The sequence below is a fragment of the Somniosus microcephalus genome, chromosome 1 (genome assembly GCF_052327205.1).
Source record: "Somniosus microcephalus isolate GS21.2 chromosome 1, FLI_Smic_1.0, whole genome shotgun sequence".
NCBI lineage: Eukaryota > Metazoa > Chordata > Chondrichthyes > Squaliformes > Somniosidae > Somniosus > Somniosus microcephalus.
This window is the reverse complement of record NC_140987.1, coordinates 307,145,145-307,165,618: the sequence shown is the minus strand read 5'-3', so window position 1 is coordinate 307,165,618 and position 20,474 is coordinate 307,145,145. Positions and strand designations below refer to the sequence as shown.

General features: G+C 41.9%; 1 protein-coding gene across 5 annotated transcripts in view; it reads right to left on the bottom strand.

The window, feature by feature from the left end:
• Positions 1 to 20,474, bottom strand: part of LOC147124854 (nuclear factor 1 B-type-like) — a 557,582-nt gene that overhangs the window by 328,593 nt on the left and 208,515 nt on the right. The window lies entirely within an intron of this gene.

Genomic DNA, 20,474 nt, shown 5'->3' with positions numbered 1-20,474 from the left:
GTAACTGTTCACTGATCTGTAACCAGTCGCTGATCTGTAACCATTCACTGATCTGTAACATTTCACTGATCTGTAAATAATCATTGATCTATAACCCATCACAGATCTGTAACCTTTCACTGACCTGTAATCTGTCACTGATCTGCAACCTGTCACTGATCTGCAACCTGTCACTGATCTGTGTCCTTTCACTGTTCTGAGCCATTCACTGATCTGTAACCAGTCACTGATCTGTAAATAATCACTGATCTATAACCCATCACAGATCTGTAACCTTTCACTGACCTGTAATCTTTCACTGATCTGTAACCAGTCACTGATCTGTAGCCTGTCACTGATCTGTAACCTTTCACTGATCTGCAACCAGTCACTAATCTGTAACAAGTCACTGATCTGTAACCTTTTACTGATCTGCTACCAGTCACTGATCTGTAACCAGTCACTGATCTGTAACCAGTCACTGATCTTTAACCAGTCAATGATCTGCAACCATGTCACTGATCTGTAACCTTTCACTGATCTGGTACCTTTCACTGATCTGCAACCAGTCTCTGCTCTGTAACATTTCACTGATCTGTAACCAGTCACTTATCCGTAACCTTTCACTGATCTGCAAGCAGTCTCTGATCTGTTACCTTTCATTGATCTGTAATGAGTCACTGATGTGTAGCCTGTCGCTGATCTGCAACCAGTCTCTGCTCTGTAACCTTTCACTGATACGTATCCAGGCACTTATCCATAACCATTCGCTGATCTGCAACCAGTCTCTGGTCTGTAACCTTTCACTGATTTGTAACCAGTCACTGATCTGTAAGCCTTCACTGATCTGCTAACTTTCACTGATCTGTAACCAGTCACTGATCTGTAGCCTGTAACTGCTCTGTAACCAGTCACTGATCTGTAACCTTTCACTAATCTGTAACCAGTAACTGATTTGTAGCCAGTCACTGATCTGTAACCTTTCACAGATCTGCAAACTGTCACTGATCTGTTACCTGTCAGTGATCACTAACCTCTCTCTGATCGCTAACCTGTCACCGATCTGTAAACAGTCACTGATCTGTAACAAGTCACTGTTCAGTCACCTTTCACTGCTCTGCTACCAGAAACTGCTCTGTAACCAATCACTGATCTGTAACCTGTCACTGATCTGTAACCTGTCACTGATCTGTAACCTGTCACTGATCTGTAACCTTTTATGATCTGTAACCTTTCACTGATCTGTAATCCATCACTGATCTGTAACCTTTCCATGATCTGTAACCATTCAATTATCTGTAACCTTTAACTGATCTGTAACCTTTCACTCATCTGTAACCTTTAACTGCTCTGTAAACTTTCACTGCTCAGTAACCTTTCACTGCTCTGGCAACACACACTGCTCTGCAACCAGAAACTGCACTGTAACCAATCACTGATCTGTAACCTGTCACTGATCTGTAACCTGTCACTGATCTGTATGCTGTCACTGATCTGTAACCTGTCACTGATCTGTAACCTGTCACTGCGCTGTAACCAGTCACTGATTTGTAATACTTCACTGATCTGTAACCAGGCACTGATCTGTAACCAGTCATTGATCTGTAAACTTTCACTGATCTGTAAGCTGTCACTGATCGGTAACCTGTCACTGATCTGTAAACTTTCACTGATCTGTAACCAGTCTCTGCTTTGTAACCTGTCAGTGATCTGTTAACTTTCACTGATCTGTAACCTTTCACTGCTCTGTAACCGGTTACTGATGTGTAACCAGTCTCTGATCTGTAAGCAGTCACTGACCTGTAACCTGTCACCGATCTGCAAACTGTCACTGATCTGTAACATGTCACTGCTCTGTACCCAGTCACTGATGTGTAACCAGTCACTGATCTGCAACCAGTCACTACTCTGTAACCGTACAATGATCTGTAACCATTCACTGATCTGTAACCAGTCACTGATCTGTAACCCGTCACTGATCTGCAGCCTTTCACTGATCTGTAACCTGTCACTGATCTGAAACCAGTCACTGATCTGTAACCAATCACTGCTCTGTAACCGTTCACTGATCTGTTACTTTTCACTGATCTGTAACGTTTCACTGTTCTGTAACCCATCACTGATCTGTAACTTTTCACTGATCTGTAACCCATCACTGATCTGTAACCGGTCACTGCTCTGTAAGCTGTCAGTGAGATTTTAACTTTCACTGATCTGCAACCTGTCACTGATCTGCAACCTGTCACTGATCTGTATCCTTTGACTATTCTGAACCATTCACTGATCTGTAACATTTCACTGATCTGTAACCAGTCACAGATCTGTAGCCTGTCACTGATCTGTAAACTTTCACTGATCTGTAACCTTTTACTGGTCTGCTACCAGTCACTGATCTGACACCTTTCACTGATCTGTAAATTTTCACTGATTTATAACCAGCCATTGATTTGTAACATTTCACTGATTTGGAAACTTTCACTGATCTGTAACCTTTCACTGATCTATAACCTTTCATTCATCTGTAACCTTTCACTAATCTGGAAGCAGTAACTGATCTGTAATCTTTCACTGATCTGTAACCTTTCACTGATCTGCAAACTATCACTGATCTGTATCCTTTCACTGATCTTTAACGTTTCACTGGTCTGCAACTTGTCACTGATCTGTAACCTATCTCTGATCTGTACCCTTTCACTGATCTGTTACCAGTCACTGATCTGTAACCTATCACTGATCTGTAACCAGTCACTGCTCTGTAACTTGTCAGTGATATTTTAACTTTCACTGATCTGCAACCTGTCACTGATCTGTAACCAGTCACTGATCTGTAGCCTGTCACTGATCTGTAAACAGTCACTGATCTGTAACAAGTCACTGATCTGTAACCTTACACTAATCTGTAACCTGTCACTGATCTGCAACCTGTCACTGGTCTGTATCCTTTGACTGTTCTGGACCATTCACTGATCTGTAACATTTCACTAATCTGTAACCAGTCACTGATCTGTAACATAAGAACATAAGAAATAGGAGCAGGAGTAGGCCAATCGGCCCTTCGAGCCTGCTCCGCCATTCAATAAGATCATGGCTGATCTGATCCTAACCGCCAATCTACCATCACAGAACCATCTCCTGAATCTAACAGAATTAGGCACACGAAATAGGAGCAGGATCAGGCTACACGGCCCCTGGGCCCGCTCCGCTACCCACAGGGCCATGTCCGATCCGAACCTAGACTCATGTCCAAATTCCTGCCTGCTCCCCGTAACCCGTAATTCCCTTTACTTCTAGGAAATTGTCTATTTCTGTTTTAAATTTATGTAATGATGTAACTTCTACAGCTTTTTGGGGCAGCATATTCCATGGCCCTACAGCCCTCTGAGTGAAGTAGTTCCTCCTCATCTCAGTCTTGAAAGAGCAGCCCCTTATTCTAAGACTATGCCCCCTAGTTCTAGTTTCACCCATCATCGGGAACATCCTCCGCGCATCCACCCGATCCAACCCCTTCACAATCTTATATGCTTCAATAAGATCGCCTCTCATTCTTCTGAACTCCAATGAGTAGAGTCCCAATCTACTCAACCTCTCCTCATATGTCCATCCCATCATCCCCGGGATTAACCGAGTGAACCTTCTTTGTACTGACTCGAGAGCAAGTATGTCTTTTCTTAAGTATGGACACCAAAACTGTATGCAGTATTCCAGGTGCAGTCTCACCAATACCTTGTACAACTGAAGCAATACCTCCCTATTTTTATATTCTATCTCCCTAGCAATGAAAGCCAACATTCCATTGGCCTTCTTAATCACTTGCTGCACCTGCATACTAAACTTTTGAGTTTCGTGCACCAGGACCCCCAGATCCCTTTGTACTTCAGTACTTTCCAGTTTCTTGCCATTAAGATAATAACTTGCTCTACGATTTTTCCTGCCAAAGTGCATAACCTCACACTTTCCAGTATTGTATTCCATCAGCCAAATCTCTGCCCACTTACTTAGCCTGTCTATGTCCCCTTGCAGGTTTTTTATGTCCTCCTCACTCGCTACTTTCCCTCCCATCTTAGTATCACCTGCAAACTTTGATATGTTACACTCGGTCCCCTCCTCCAAATCGTTAATATAGATTGTAAAGAGTTGGGGACCCAGCACTGAATCCTGCGGAACACCACTAGTTACTGATTGCCAGTCTGAGAATGAACCATTTATCCCAACTCTCTGCCTTCTGTTAGATAGCCAATCCTCTATCCATGCCAGAATATTACCCCCAATCCCGTGATATTTTATCTTAAGCAACAATCTTTTGTGTGGCACCTTGTCAAATGCCTTTTGGAAGTCTAAATACACTACGTCCACTGGTTCCCCTTTATCTACCCTATATGTTACTTCCTCAAAGAACTCCAGCAAATTTGTCAAACATGACTTCCCCTTCATAAACCCATGCTGACTTTGTCCTATTAAATTATGATTATCCAAATGACCTGTTACTGTCTCCTTAATAATGGACTCCAAAATTTTACCTACCACAGATGTTAGGCTAACCGGTCTATAGTTTCCAGCCTTCTGTCTACTGCCCTTTTCAAATAAGGGTGTTACATTAGCAGTTTTCCAGTCTGCCGGGACCTTAGCTGAGTCCAGGGAGTTTTGGAAAATTATTACTAATGCATCCACAATCACTACCGCCACTTCCCTCAAGACCCTAGGATGTAAGCCATCAGGTCCAGGGGATTTATCCGCCTTGAGTCCCATTATTTTACCGACTACGACTTCCTTAGTGATTTTGATCGTGTTTAGCTCCTCCCCCCCCCCATAGCCCCCTGTTTGTCCAGTGTTGGGATATTCTTAGTGTCCTCTACTGTAAAGACTAATACAAAATATTCATTCAGTGTTTTTGCCATCTCCATATTTCCCACCATTAATTTCCCGGTCTCATCCTCTAAGGGACGAACATTTACTTTAGCCACCCTTTTTCTTTTTATATAACTATAAAAACTCTTACTGTTTTTATATTTTTTGCTAATTTACTTTCATAATCTATCTTCCCTATCTTAATCAATCTTTTTGTTATTTTTTGCTGTCTTTTAAAGTTTTCCCAATCCTCTATCCTCCCACTAGATTTGGCTACCTTATATGCCCTTGTTATTAGTTGAATACTATCCTTAATTTCTTTACTTAGCCACGGATGGCTGTCTTTACTTTTACACCCTTTTCTTCTCAGTGGAATATATTTTTTTTGGAAGTTGTAAAATAACTCCTTAAATGTACACCACTGATCATGTATCGTCTTACCCTTTAATCTATTTTCCCAATCCACTCTACTCAATTCCGCACTAATACCTTCATAGTCTCCTTTATTCAAGCTTAGCACGCTTGTTTGAGATCCAACCTTCTCACCCTCGAATTGAATATGGAATTCAACCATGTTATGGTCACTCATTCCAAGGGGGTCCTTTACTAGGACATTTTTAATTAATCCTGTCTCGTTACACAGGACCAGATCTAAGGTTGCTTGCCCCCTGGTCGGTTCAGATACATACTGCTCAAGAAACCCATCCCTAATACACTCAATGAACTCCTCCTCAAGGCAGCCCTGCCCAATTTGATTTGTCCAATTAATATGATAATTAAAATCCCCCATAATTATAGATGTTCCCTTATTACAAGCCTCAACTATTTCCTGATTGATACTCCGTCCAACAGATTTGCAACTGTTCGGAGGCCTATAGACTACGCCCACTAGTGTTTTTTTCCCCTTATTATTCCTTACCTCCACCCAAATTGTTTCATTATCCTGATCTTTTGACCCAATATAATTTCTCTGCATTACAGTGATTCCTTCCTTTATTAACATAGCCACCCCGCCTCCCCTTCCTTCCTGCCTGTCCTTCCTGATCGTTAAATAACCTGGTATGTTTAATTCCCAGGCATTGTCACCCTGCAGCCATGTTTCTGTAATGGCCACAAGATCATACCCATATGTAGTTATTGTGCCATTAACTCATCTATTTTGTTACGAATGCTACGTGCATTCAGATAGAGAACTTTAAAATATGTTTTGTGGCACTTAGTTCCTGCTTTTGCCCTTTTTATTACTTTACCTTTTACTCCATACCTTCTGCCCCTTCCTGAAACGCTCTGGTTTTTAATTTCCCCACTGCGACCTAAGTCTATGACCTTCTCTGTTGTCATTTTTATTATTTGCTCTCTAGGAACTTCCCCCCGACTAGTTAGTTTAAAGCACTCTCTACAGCCCTAGTTATATGATCCACCAGGACTCTAGTCCCAGCACTGGCCAAGTGAAGCCCGTCCCAACAGAACAGCTCCCTCCTGCCCCAGTACTGGTGCCAGTGTCCCAGGAAGCAAAACCCATTTCTCCCACACCAGTCTTTGAGCCACGTATTTAACTCTCTAATTTTATTTGTCCTAGCTAAATTCGCTCGTGGCTCACCCTTGAGGTTCTGTTCATTATTTGACCAATAGCTGCTCATACTCCTTTAACAGAACCGGCTGTCACTGATCTGTAAACTTTCACTAATCTGTTACCTTTCACTGATCTGTAACTTTTCACTGATTTGAAAACAGCCATTGATTTGTAACATTTCACTGATTTGTAAACTTTTACTGATCGGTAACCTTTCACTGATCTATAACCTTTCACTGATCTGTAAACTTTCACTGATCTATAACCTTTCACTGATCTGTAAACTTTCACTGATCTGTTACCTTTCACTGATCTGTAAACTTTCACTGTTCTGTTACCTTTCACTGATCTGTAAACTTTCACTGATCTGTAAACTTTCACTGATCTGTTACCTTTCACTGATCTGTAAACTTTCACTGTTCTGTTACCTTTCACTGATCTGTTACCTTTCACTGATCTGTAAACTTTCACTGATCTGTTACCTTTCACTGATCTGTAACTTTTCACTGATTTGAAACCAGCCATTGATTTGTAACATTTCACTGATTTGTAAACTTTCACTGATCAGTAACCTTTCACTGATCTATAACCTTTCATTGATCTGTAACATTTCACTAATCTGCAAGCAGTAACTGATCTGTCATCTTTCACTGATCTGTTATCTTTCACTGATCTGTAACCTTTCACTAATCTGTAACAAGTCACTGATCTGTAATCTTTCACTGAACTGTAACCTTTCACTGATCTGCAACCTGTCACTGATCTGTAACCTGTCACTGATCTGTAAAATTTCACTGATCTGTAACCTGTCACTGACCTGTAAACTTTGACTGATCTGTAAGCTGTCGCTGATCTGTAACCCTTCACTGATCTTTAACGTTTCACTGGTCTGTAACCTGTCACTGATCTGTAAATTTTCACTGCTCTGTAACCTGTCACTGATGTGTAACCTGTCTCTCATCTGTAACCAGTCGCTGATCTGCAACCTGTCACTGCTCTGTAACCTGTCACTGATGTGTAACCATTCACTGATCTGTAACCTTTCACTGATCTATAACCTTTCACTGATCTGTAACCCGTCACTTATCTGTAACCCGTCACTGACCTGTAACCTATCACTGATCTGTAACCTTTCACTGCTCTGTAACCTTTCGGTGATATGTAACCCGTCACTGATCAGTAACATTTCACTGATCTGTAACCTTTCACTGCTCTGTAACCATTCACTCATCTCCAACTTGTCACTGATCTGTAACCCGACACAGATCTGTAACCTGTCACTGATCTGTAACCTTTCACTGATCTGTAACTTTTCACTGCTCTGTAACCTTTAACTGCTCAGTAACCTTTCACTGCTCTGCAACAAGTCACTGCTCTGCAACCAGAACCTGCTCTGTAACCAATCACTGATCTGTAACCAGTCCATGTTCTGTTACCTGTCACTGATCTGTAACCAGTCACCGATCTGTAACATTTCACTGCGCTGTAACCAGTCACTGATCTGTAACATTTCACTGACCTGCAACCAGGCACTGATCTGTTACCAGTTACTGATATGGAACCAGTCACTGATCTGTAACCTTACCCTGATCTGTAACCTTTCACTGATCTGTAACCAGTCACTGATCTGTAAACTTTCACTGATCTGTAAACTTTCACTGCTCTGTAACCTTTCATTGATCTGTAACCCGTAACTGATCTATAATCAGTCTCTGCTTTGTAACCTGTCACCGATCTGCAACCTGTCACTGATCTGTAACATTTCACCGATCTGTAACCTTTCACTGATCTGTAACCTTTCACTGCTCCGTAACCTGTCACTGATGTGTAAGCAGTCTCTGATCTGTAACCAGTCACTGACCTGCAACCATTCACTGATCTGTAACGTTTCAATGCTGTGAACTTTCACTGATCTGTAACCAGTCACTGCTCTGTAACATTTCACTCCTCTGTAATCTTTGACTGATCTGTAACCCGTCACTGATCTGTAACCTTTCCCTGATCTGTAACCATTCAATTATCTGTAATCTTTCACTGCTCTGTAACCTGTCACTGATGTGTAACCTTTCACTGATCTGTAATCTGTCACTGATGTTTAACCAGTCACTGTTGTTTAACTAGTCACTGCTCTGTAACCAGTCACGGATCTGTAAACTTTTACTGGTCTGTAAGCAGTCACTGATCTGTAACCAGTCACTGATCTGTAACCAGTCACTGCTCTGTAATCTTTCACTGCACTGTAAACTTTCAGTGATCTGTTACCAGTCACTGATCTGTAACCTTTCACTGGTCTGTAAACTTTCACTCATCTGTAACATTTAACTGCTCTGTAAACTTTCACTGCTAAGTAACCTTTCACTGATCTGTAACCAGTCCATGTTCTGTTACCTGTCACTGATGTGTAACCAGTCACTGATCTGTAACATTTCACTGCACTGTAAAAAGTCACTGATCTGTAACATTTCACTGATCTGCAACCAGTCACTGATCTGTAACATTTCACTGATCTGCAACCAGGCACTGATCTGTAACCAGTCTCTGATCTGAAAGCAGTCACTAACCTGTAACCTGTCACCGATCTGCAACCTGTCACTGATCTGTAACATTTCACTGATCTGTAACATTTCACTGATCTGTAACCTGTCACTGATCTGTGAACTTTCACTGACCTGTAACCAGTCACTGATCTGTAACCTTTCCCTGATCTGTAACCATTCAATTATCTGTAATCATTCACTGCTCTTTAACCTGTCACTGATCTGTAACATGTCACTGATCTGTAAACAGTCACTGATCTGTAAACAGTCACTGCTCTGTAACCTGTCACTGATCTGTAAGCAGTCACTGATCTGTAAACAGTCACTGTTCTGTAACCTGTCACTGATCTGTAAGCAGTCACTGCTCTGTAGCCTTTCACTGATCTGTAACCTTTCACTGATCTGTAACCTTTCACTGATCTGTTACCAGTCCATGTTCTGTTACCTGTCACTGATCTGTAACCAGTCACTGATCTGCAACATTTCACTGCACTGTAACCAGGCACTGATCTGTAATCCGTCACTGATCTGTAACCGTTCACTGATCTGTAACTTGTCACTGATCTGTAAACTATCACTGATCTGTAACCTTTCACTGATCTGCAACCAGTCACTGATCTGTAACCAGTCACTGATCTGTAACCTGTCACTGATCTGTAACCTGTCACTGATGTGTAAGCAGTCTCTGATCTGTAACCAGTCACTGACCTGTAACCATTCACTGATCTGTAAATTTTCAATACTCTGTAACGTTTCACTGATCTGTAACCAGTCACTGATCTGTAAACTTTCACTGATCTGTAACCAGTCCATGTTCTGTTAGCTGTCACTGATCGGTAACCAGTCACTGATCTGAAACATTTCACTGATGTGCAACCAGGCACTGATCTGTAACCAGTCACTGATCTGTAACCAGTCACTGATCTGTAAATTTTGACTGATCTGTAAACTTTCACTGCTCTGTAACATTTCATTGATCTGTAATCTGTCACTGATCTATAACCAGCCTCTGCTTTGTAACCTGTCACTGATCTGTTACCTTTCACTGATTGGTAACCTTTCACTGATCTGAAGCCTTTCACTGATTCGTAAACTTTCATTGCTCTGTAACTTGTCATTGATGTGTAACCAGTCTCTGATCTGTAACCATTCACTGACCTGTAACCTGTCACCGATCTGCAACCTGTCACTGATCTGTAACATTTCACCGATCTGTAACCTTTCACTGCTCTGTAACCTGTCACTGATGTGTAAGCTGTCTCTGATCTGTAACCAGTCATTGACCTGTAACCAATCACTGATCTGTAACCTTTCACTGCTCTGTGAACTTTCACTGATCTGTAACCAGTCACTGCACTGTAACATTTCACTCCTCTGTAATCTTTCACTGATCTGTAACCCGTCACTGATCTGTAAACTTTCCCTGATCTGTAACCATTTAATTAGCTGTAACCTTTCACTGCTCTTTAACCTGTCACTGATCTGTAACCTTTCACTGATCTGTAACCTGTCACTGATCTGTAACCTGTCACTGATGTTTAACCAGTCACTGATGATTAACTAGTCACTGCTCTGTAACCAGTCACGGATCTGTAAACTTTCACTGATCTGTAAGCAGTCACTGGTCTGTAACCAGTCACTGATCTGTAAACAGTCACAGCTCTGTAACCTGTCACTGATCTGTAACCAGTCACTGATCTGTAACCATTCACTCATCTGAAACCTTTCACTGATCTGTAAACTTTCACTGCTCTGTAAACTTTCACTGATCTGTAACCAGTCACTGCTCTGTAACATTTCACTCCCCTGTAATCATTCACTGATCTGTAACCTGTCACTGATCTGTAATCTTTCCCTGATCTCAAACCTGTCACTGATCTGTAACCTGTCACTGATCTGTAACCTTGCACCGATCTGTAACCTTTCACTGATATGTTACCAGTCACTGATCTGTAACCTTTCACTGATCTGCAACCAGTCACTGATCTGTAATCATGCACTGATCTGTAATCCGTCACTGATCTGTAACCGTTCACTGATCTGTAAACTATCACTGATCTGTAACCTGTCACTGATCTGCAACCAGTCACTGATCTGCAACCAGTCACTGATCTGTAACTAGTCTCTGATCTGTAACCAGTCACTGACCAGTAACCGTTCACTGATCTGTAAACTTTCAATGCTCTGTAACGTTTCACTGATCTGTAACCAGTCACTAATCTGTAACCTATCCCTGATCTGTAACCTTTCACTGATATGTTACCAGTCAATGATCTGTAACCTTTCACTGTATTGTAACCTTTCACTCATCTGTAACATTTAACTGCCTGTAAACTTTCACTGATCTGTAACCAGTCACTGCTCAGTAACATTTCACTCCCCTGTAATCTTTCACTGATCTGTAACCCGTCACTGATCTGTAACCTTTCCCTGATCTGTAACCATTCAATTATCTGTAACCTTTCACTGATCTGTAACCTGTCACTGATCTGTAACCCGTCACTGATCTGTAACCCGTCACTGAACTGTAACCTTTCCCTGATCTGTAACTATTCAATTATCTGTACCCTTTCACTGATCTGTAACCTGTCACTGATCTGTAACCTGTCACTGATGTGTAACCTGTCTCTGGCCTGTAACCTATCACTGATCTGTACCCTTTCACTGATCTGTAACCTTTCACTGATCTGTAACCAGTTACTGATCTGTAACATTTCACTGCACTGTAATCAGTCACTGATCTGTAACATTTCACTGATCTGTAACCAGGCACTGATCTGTAATCCGTCACTGATCTGTAACCGTTCACTGATCTGTAACCTGTCACTGATCTGTAACCTTTCACTGATCTGTAACCAGTCCATGTTCTGTTACCTGTCACTGATCTGTAACCAGTCACTGATCTGTAACATTTCACTGTGCTGTAACCAGTCACTGATATGTAACCAGTCACTGATCTGTAAATGTTGACTGATCTGTAAACTTTCACTGCTCTGTAACCTTTCATTGATCTGTAACCCGTCACTGATCTATAACCAGTCTCTGCTTTGTAACCTATCAGTGATCTGTTACCTTTCACTGATTGGTAACCTTTCACTGATCTGAAGCCTTTCACTGATTCGTAACCTTTCATTGCTCTGCAACTTGTCATTGATGTGTAACCAGTCTCTGATCTGTAAGCAGTCACTGACCTGTAACCTGTCACCGATCTGCAACCTTTCAATGCTCTGTGAACTTTCACTGATCTGTAACCAGTCTCTGCTCTGTAACATTTCACTCCTCTGTAATCTTTCACTGATCTGTAACCCGTCACTGATCTGTAACCTTTCCCTGATCTGTAACCATTCAATTATCTGTAATCTTTCACTGCTCTGCAACCTGACACTGATCTGTAACCTTTCACTGATCTGTAACCTGTCACTGATCTGTAACCTGTCACTGATGTTTAAGCAGTCACTGATGTTTAACTAGTCACTGCTCTGTAACCAGTCATGGATCTGTAAACTTTCACTGATCTGTAAGCAGTCACTGATCTGTAACCAGTCACTGATCTATTAACAGTCACTGCTCTGTAACCTGTCACTGATCTGTAACCAGTCACTGATCTGTAACCATTCACTGATCTGAAACCTTTCACTGATCTGTAACCTTTCACTGCTCTGTAAACTTTAACTGATCTGTAACCAGTCACTGCTCTGTAACATTTCACTCCCCTGTAATCTTTCACTGCTCTGTAACCTGACACTGATCTGTAACCTTTCACTGATCTGTAACCTGTCCGTGTTCTGTTACCTGTCACTGATCTGTAACCAGTCACTGATCTGTAACATTTCACTGATCTGTAACCAGGCACTGATCTGCAATCCATCACTGATCTGTAATCGTTCACTGATCTGTAAACATTCACTGATCTGCAACCAGTCACTGATCAGTAAACTTTCACTGATCTGTAAACAGTCAGTGATCTGTAACCAATCACTGATCTGAAAGCTGTCACTGATCTGTAACCTGTCACTGATCTGTAACCTGTCACTGATCTGTAACCAGTCCATGTTCTGTTACCTGTCACTGATCTGTAAACTTTCACTGATCTGTAAGCAGTCACTGATCTGTAACCAGTCACTGATCTATTAACAGTCACTGCTCTGTAACCTGTCACTGATCTGTAACCAGTCACTGATCTGTAACCATTCACTGATCTAAAACCTTTCACTGATCTGTAACCTTTCACTGCTCTGTAAACTTTAACTGATCTGTAACCAGTCACTGCTCTGTAACATTTCACTCCCCTGTAATCTTTCACTGCTCTGTAACCTGACACTGATCTGTAACCTTTCACTGATCTGTAACCTGTCCGTGTTCTGTTACCTGTCACTGATCTGTAACCAGTCACTGATCTGTAACATTTCACTGATCTGTAACCAGGCACTGATCTGCAATCCATCACTGATCTGTAATCGTTCACTGATCTGTAAACATTCACTGATCTGCAACCAGTCACTGATCAGTAAACTTTCACTGATCTGTAAACAGTCAGTGATCTGTAACCAATCACTGATCTGAAAGCTGTCACTGATCTGTAACCTGTCACTGATCTGTAACCTGTCACTGATCTGTAACCAGTCCATGTTCTGTTACCTGTCACTGATCTGTAACCTTTCACTGATCTGTAACCAGTCCATGTTCTGTTACATGTCACTGATCTGTAACCAGTCACTGATCTGTAAATTTTGACTGATCTGTAAACTTTAACTGCTCTGTAACCTTTCATTGAACTGTAACCCGTCACTGATCTATAACCAGTCTATGCTTTGTAACCTGTCAGTGATCTGTTACCTTTCACTGATTGGTAACGTTTCACTGATCTGAAGACTTTCACTGACTCGTAACCTTTCATTGCTCTGTAACTTGTCATGGATGTGTAATCAGTCTCTGATCTGTAAGCAGTCACTGACCTGTAAGCTGTCACCGATCTACAACCTGTCACTGATCTGTAACATTTCACCGATCTGTAACCTTTCACTGATCTGTAACCTTTCACTGCTCTGTAACCTGTCACTGATGTGTAAGCAGTCTCTGATCTGTAACCAGTCACTGACCTGTAACCATTCACTGATCTGAAACCTTTCAATGCTCTGTGAATGTTCACTGATCTGTAACCAGTCACTGCTCTGTAACATTTCACTCATCTGTAACCTTTAACTGCTCTGTAAACTTTCACTGCTCAGTAACCTTTCACTGCTCTGCCACCAGACACTGCTCTGCTACCAGAAACTGCTCTGTAACCAATCACTGATCTGTACCCTTTCACTGATCTGTAACCTTTCACTGATCTGTAACCAGTCACTGATCTGTAACATTTCACTGCGCTGCAACCAGTCACTGATCTGTAACATTTCACTGATCTGTAACCAGGCACTGATCTGAAATCCATCACTGATCTGTAACCGTTCACAGATCTGTAACCTGTCACTGATCTGTAACCTGTCACTGATCTGTAAACTATCACTGATCTGTAACCTTTCACTGATCAGCAACCAGTCACTGATCTGTAACCAGTCACTGATCTGTAAACTATCACTGATCTGTAACCTTTCACTGATCTGCAACCAGTCACTGATCTGTAACCAGTCACTGATCTGTAACCAGTCACTGATCTGTAACCTTTCACTGATCTGTAACCAGTCACTGACCTGTAACCAGTCACTGATCTGTAAACTTTCAATGCTCTGTAACGTTTCACTGATCTGTAACCAGTCACTGATCTGCAAACTTTCACTGATCTGTAACCAGTCACTGATCTGTAACCAGTCACTGATCTGTAACCTTTCACTGATCTCTAATCTTTCACTGTTCTGTAAACTTTCACTGATCTGTAACCAGTCACTGCTCTGTAACATTTCACTCCTCTGTAATCTTTCACTGCTCTGCAACCAGAAACTGCTCTGTAACCAGTCACTGATCTGTAACATTTCACTGCGCTGCAACCGGTCACTGATCTGTAACATTTCACTGATCTGCAAACAGGCACTGATCTGTAACCAGTCACTGATCTGTCACCAGTCACTGATCTGTAAACATTCACTGATCTGTAAACTTTCACTGCTCTGTAACCTTTCATTGATCTGTAACCTATCACTGATCTATAGCCAGTCCCTGCTTTATAATATGTCAGTGATCTGTAATCAGAACCTGCTCTGTAACCAATCACTGATCTGTAACATTTCACTGCGCTGCAACCGGTCACTGATCTGTAACCAGTCACTGACCTGTAACCATTCACTGATCTGAAACCTTTCAATGCTCTGTGAACTTTCACTGATCTGTAACCAGTCACTGCTCTGTAACATTTCACTCATCTGTAACCTTTAACTGCTCTGTAAACTTTCACTGCTCAGTAACCTTTCACTGCTCTGCCACCAGACACTGCTCTGCTACCAGAAACTGCTCTGTAACCAATCACTGATCTGTACCCTTTCACTGATCTGTAACCTTTCACTGATCTGTAACCAGTCACTGATCTGTAACATTTCACTGCGCTGCAACCAGTCACTGATCTGTAACATTTCACTGATCTGTAACCAGGCACTGATCTGAAATCCATCACTGATCTGTAACCGTTCACAGATCTGTAACCTGTCACTGATCTGTAACCTGTCACTGCTCTGTAACCTTTCATTGATCTGTAACCTATCACTGATCTATAACCAGTCCCTGCTTTATAATATGTCAGTGATCTGTAATCAGAACCTGCTCTGTAACCAATCACTGATCTGTAACATTTCACTGCGCTGCAACCGGTCACTGATCTGTAACATGTCACTGATCTGCAACCAGGCACTGATCTGTAACCAGTCATTGATCTGTAACCAGTCACTGATCTGTAACCTTTCACTGATCTGTAAACTTTCAATGCTCTGTAACGTTTCACTGATCTGTAACCAGTCACTGATCTGTAACCAGTCACTGATCTGTAAACTTTCACAGATCTGTAAACTTTCACTGCTCTGTAACCTTTCATTGATCTGTAACCTATCACTGATCTATAACCAGTCCCTGCTTTGTAATATGTCAGTGATCTGTAATCAGAACCTGCTCTGTAACCAATCACTGATCTGTAACCAGTCCATGTTCTGTTACCTGTCACTGATCTGTAACCAGTCACTGAACTGTAACATTTCACTGCGCTGTAAGCAGTCACTGATGTGTAACCTGTCAGTGATCTGTAACCTGTCACTGATCTGTAACCTTTCATGATCTGTAACAATGTCACTGATCTGTAACCTTTCACTGATCTGTAACCAGTCCGTGTTCTGTTACCTGTCACTGATCTGTAACTAGTCACTGATCTGTAACATTTCACTGATCTGTAACCAGTCACTGATCTGTAACCAGTCACTGATCTGTAACCTTTCCCTGATCTGTAACCTTTCACTGATCTGTTACCAGTCACTGATCTGTAACCTTTCACTGATCTGTAACCTTTCACTCATCTTAACCTTTAACTGCTCAGTAACGTTTCACTGCTCTGCAACCAGACACTGCTCTGCAACAAGTCACTGATCTGTAACCAGTCATTGATTCTGTAACCAGTCATTGATTTGTCCGCAGTCACTGCTCTGTAATCAATCACTGCTCTGTAACCTTTCACTGATCTGTAACCGTTAATGGATCTGCAACCAGTCACTGATCTGCAACCAGTCACAGCTCTGTAGCATTTCACTGTGCTGAAGTCAATGATCTGTAATGTTTCACTGATCTGTAACCTTTCACTGATCTGTAACATTTCACTTCTCTGTAAACATTCACTGCTCTGTAACCTGTCACTGCTCTGCAACCAGTCACTGCTCTGCAACCAGTCACTGCTCCGTAACCTTTAACGGATATGTAACCAGTCACTGATCTGCAACCAGTCACTGCTCTGTAAATAATCACTGATCTATAACCTTTCACTGATCTGTAACCAGTCACTGATCAGTAAACTTTCACTGCTCTGTAACCTTTCACTGATCTGTAACATTTCACTTCTCTGTAAACATTCACTGCTCTGTAACCTGTCACTGCTCTGCAACCAGTCACTGCTCTGCAACCAGTCACTGCTCCGTAACCTTTAACGGATATGTAACCAGTCACTGATCTGCAACCAGTCACTGCTCTGTAAATAATCACTGATCTATAACCTTTCACTGATCTGTAACCAGTCACTGATCAGTAAACTTTCACTGCTCTGTAACCTTTCACTGATCTGTAAGCTGTCACTGCTCTGTAGCCGTTCAATTATCTGTAACAAGTCACTGCTCTGGAATCAATCACTGCTCTGTAACCTTTCACTGATCTGTAAAATTTCACTGATCAGCAACCAGTCACTGATCTGCAACCAATCACTGCTCTGTAGCCTGTCACTGATCTGTAGCCTGTCACTGTTCTGTAACTGTTCACTGATCTGTAAACTTTCACTGATCTGTTACCAGTCACTACTCTGAAACCTTTCACTGATCTGTAACCAGTCACTGATCTGTAGCCTGTCACTGTTCTGTAACTGTTCACTGATCTGTAAACTTTCACTGCTCTGTAACCTGTCACTGATCTGTAACCAGTCACTGATCTTTAACATTTCACTGATCTGCAACCAGACACTGCTCTGCAACCAATCACTGATCTGTAACCAGTCACTGATCTGTAAACGTTCAATGATCTGTCTATCGTGTCACTGATCTGTTCCTTTCACTGAACTGTAACCAGTCACTGAACTGTAACCAGTCAGTGATCTGCAACCTTTCACTGATCTGCCACCTTTCACTGATTTGCAACCTTTCACTGATACGTAACCAATCACTGATCTGTAACCTTTCACTGATCTGTAACATTTCACTGCTCTGTAACTTTTCACTGATCTGTAACCCATCACTGATCTGTAACCTGTCACTGATCTGTAACCTGTTACTGATCTGTAACCTTTTACTGCTCTGTAACCTTTCACTGATCTGCAACCAGTCACTGATCTATAAATAGTCACTGCCCTGCAAACAGTCACTGCCCTGCAACCAGTCACTGCCCTGCAACCAGTAACTGATCTGTAATCTTTCACTGATCTGTAACCTTTCACTGATCTGTAACCAGTCACTGATCTGTAACCAGTCACTGATCTGAAACCTCTCACTGATCTGTAACCAGTCACTGATCTGTAACCTTTCACTAATCTGCAAACTTTCACTGATCTGTAACCAGTCACTGATCTGTAACATTTCGCTGATCTGCAACCTTTCACTGATCTGTAACCAGGCACAGATCTGTAACCAGTCACTGATCTGAAACCTGTCACTGATCTGTAACCTGTCACTGATCTGTAACCTTTTACTGCTCTGTAACCTTTCACTAATCTGTAACCAGTCACTGATCTATAAATAGTCACTGACCTGCAACCAGTCACTGCCCTGCAACCCGTCACTGATCTGTAACTCATCACTGCTCTCTAACATTTCACTGATCTGTAACCAATCACTGATCGGTAACCTTTCACTGATCTGTAACCTTTCACTGGTCTGTAAACTTTTACTGCTCTGTAACCAGTCACTGATCTGTAAACAGTCACTGATCTGTAACCAGTCACTGATCTGTTACCAGTCACTACTCTGAAACCTTTCACTGATCTGTAACCAGTCACTGATCTGTAACCAGTCACTGATCTGTAACCAGTCACTGTTCTATAACCGTTCACTGATCTGTAAACATTCACTGCTCTGTAACCTGTCACTGATCTGTAACCAGTCACTGATCTTTAATCTTTCACTGATCTGCAACCAGACACTGCAATCAACCAATCACTGATCTGTACCCAGTCACTGATCTGTAAACGTTCAATGATCTGTCTATCGTGTCACTGATCTGTACCTTTCGCTGAACTGTAACCAGTCACTGAACTGTAAACAGTCAGTGATCTGCAACATTTCACTGATCTGCCACCTTTCACTGATCTGCAACCTTTCACTGATACGTAACCAATCACTGATCTGTAACCTTTCACTGAACTGTAACATTTTACTGCTCTGTAACTTTTCACTGATCTGTAACCCATCACTGATCTGTAACCTGTCACTGATCTGTAACCCATCACTGATCTGTAACCCATCACTGATCTGTAACCAGTCACTGATCTGTAACCTTTCACTGATCTGTAACCAGTCACTGATCTGAAACAGTCACTGATCTGTAACCTGTCACTGATCTGTAACCTTTTACTGCTCTGTAACCTTTCACTGATCTGTAACCAGTCACTGATCTGTAACATTTCGCTGATCTGCAACCTTTCACTGATCTGTAACCAGGCACTGATCTGTAACCAGTCGCTGATCTGAAACCTGTCACTGATCTGTAACCTGTCACTGATCTGTAACCTGTCACTGATCTGTAACCTTTCACTGATCTTCAAACTTTCACTGATCTGTAAACAGTCACTGATCTGTAACATTTCGCTGATCTGCAACCTTTCACTGATCTGTAACCAGGCACTGATCTGTAACCAGTCGCTGATCTGAAACCTGTCACTGATCTGTAACCTGTCACTGATCTGTAACCTCTCACTGATCTGTAACCTTTTACTGCTCTGTAAACTTTCACTGATCTGTAACCAGTCACTGATCTATAAATAGTCACTGCCCTGCAACCAGTCACTGCCCTGCAACCTTTCACTGATCTGTAAACTTTCACTGATCTGTAACCAGTCACTGATCTGTAACCAGTCACTGATCTGAAACCTTTCACTTATCTGTAACCAGTCACTGATCTGTAAACCTTCAATGATCTGTCTGTTGTGTCACTGATCTGTAACCTTTCACTGATCTGCAACCTTTCACTGATCTGTAACCAGTCACTGATCTGAAACCTTTCACTGATCTGTAACCAGTCACTGATCTGTAACCTTTTGCTGATCTGCAACCTTTCACTGATACGTAACCAATCACTGATCTGTAACCTTTCACTGCTCTGTAACATTTCACTGATCTGTAACCCGTCACTGATCTGTAACCTGTCACTGATCTGTAACCTTTCACTGGTCTGTAAACTTTTACTGCTCTGTAACCAGTCACTGACCTGTAAACTTTCACTGCTCTGTAACCAGTCACTGATCTGTAACCAGTCACTGATCTGTAACCTTTCGCTGATCTGTTACCAGTCACTGATCTGTTACCAGTCACTACTCTGAAACTTTTCACTGATCTGTAACCAGTCACTGATCTGTAACCAGTCACTGATCTGTTACCAGTCACTGATCTGTAACCTTTCGCTGATCTGTTACCAGTCACTGATCTGTTACCAGTCACTACTCTGAAACCTTTCACTGATCTGTAACCAGTCACTGATCTGTAACCAGTCACTGATCTGCAACCAGACACTGCCCTGCAACCAATCACTGATCTGCAACCTTTCACTGATCTGCAACCAGGCACTGTTCTGTAACCAATCACTGATCAGTACACTTTCATTGATCTGCAACCAGTCACTGATATGAAATCAGTCACTGATCTTCAACCAGTCACTGC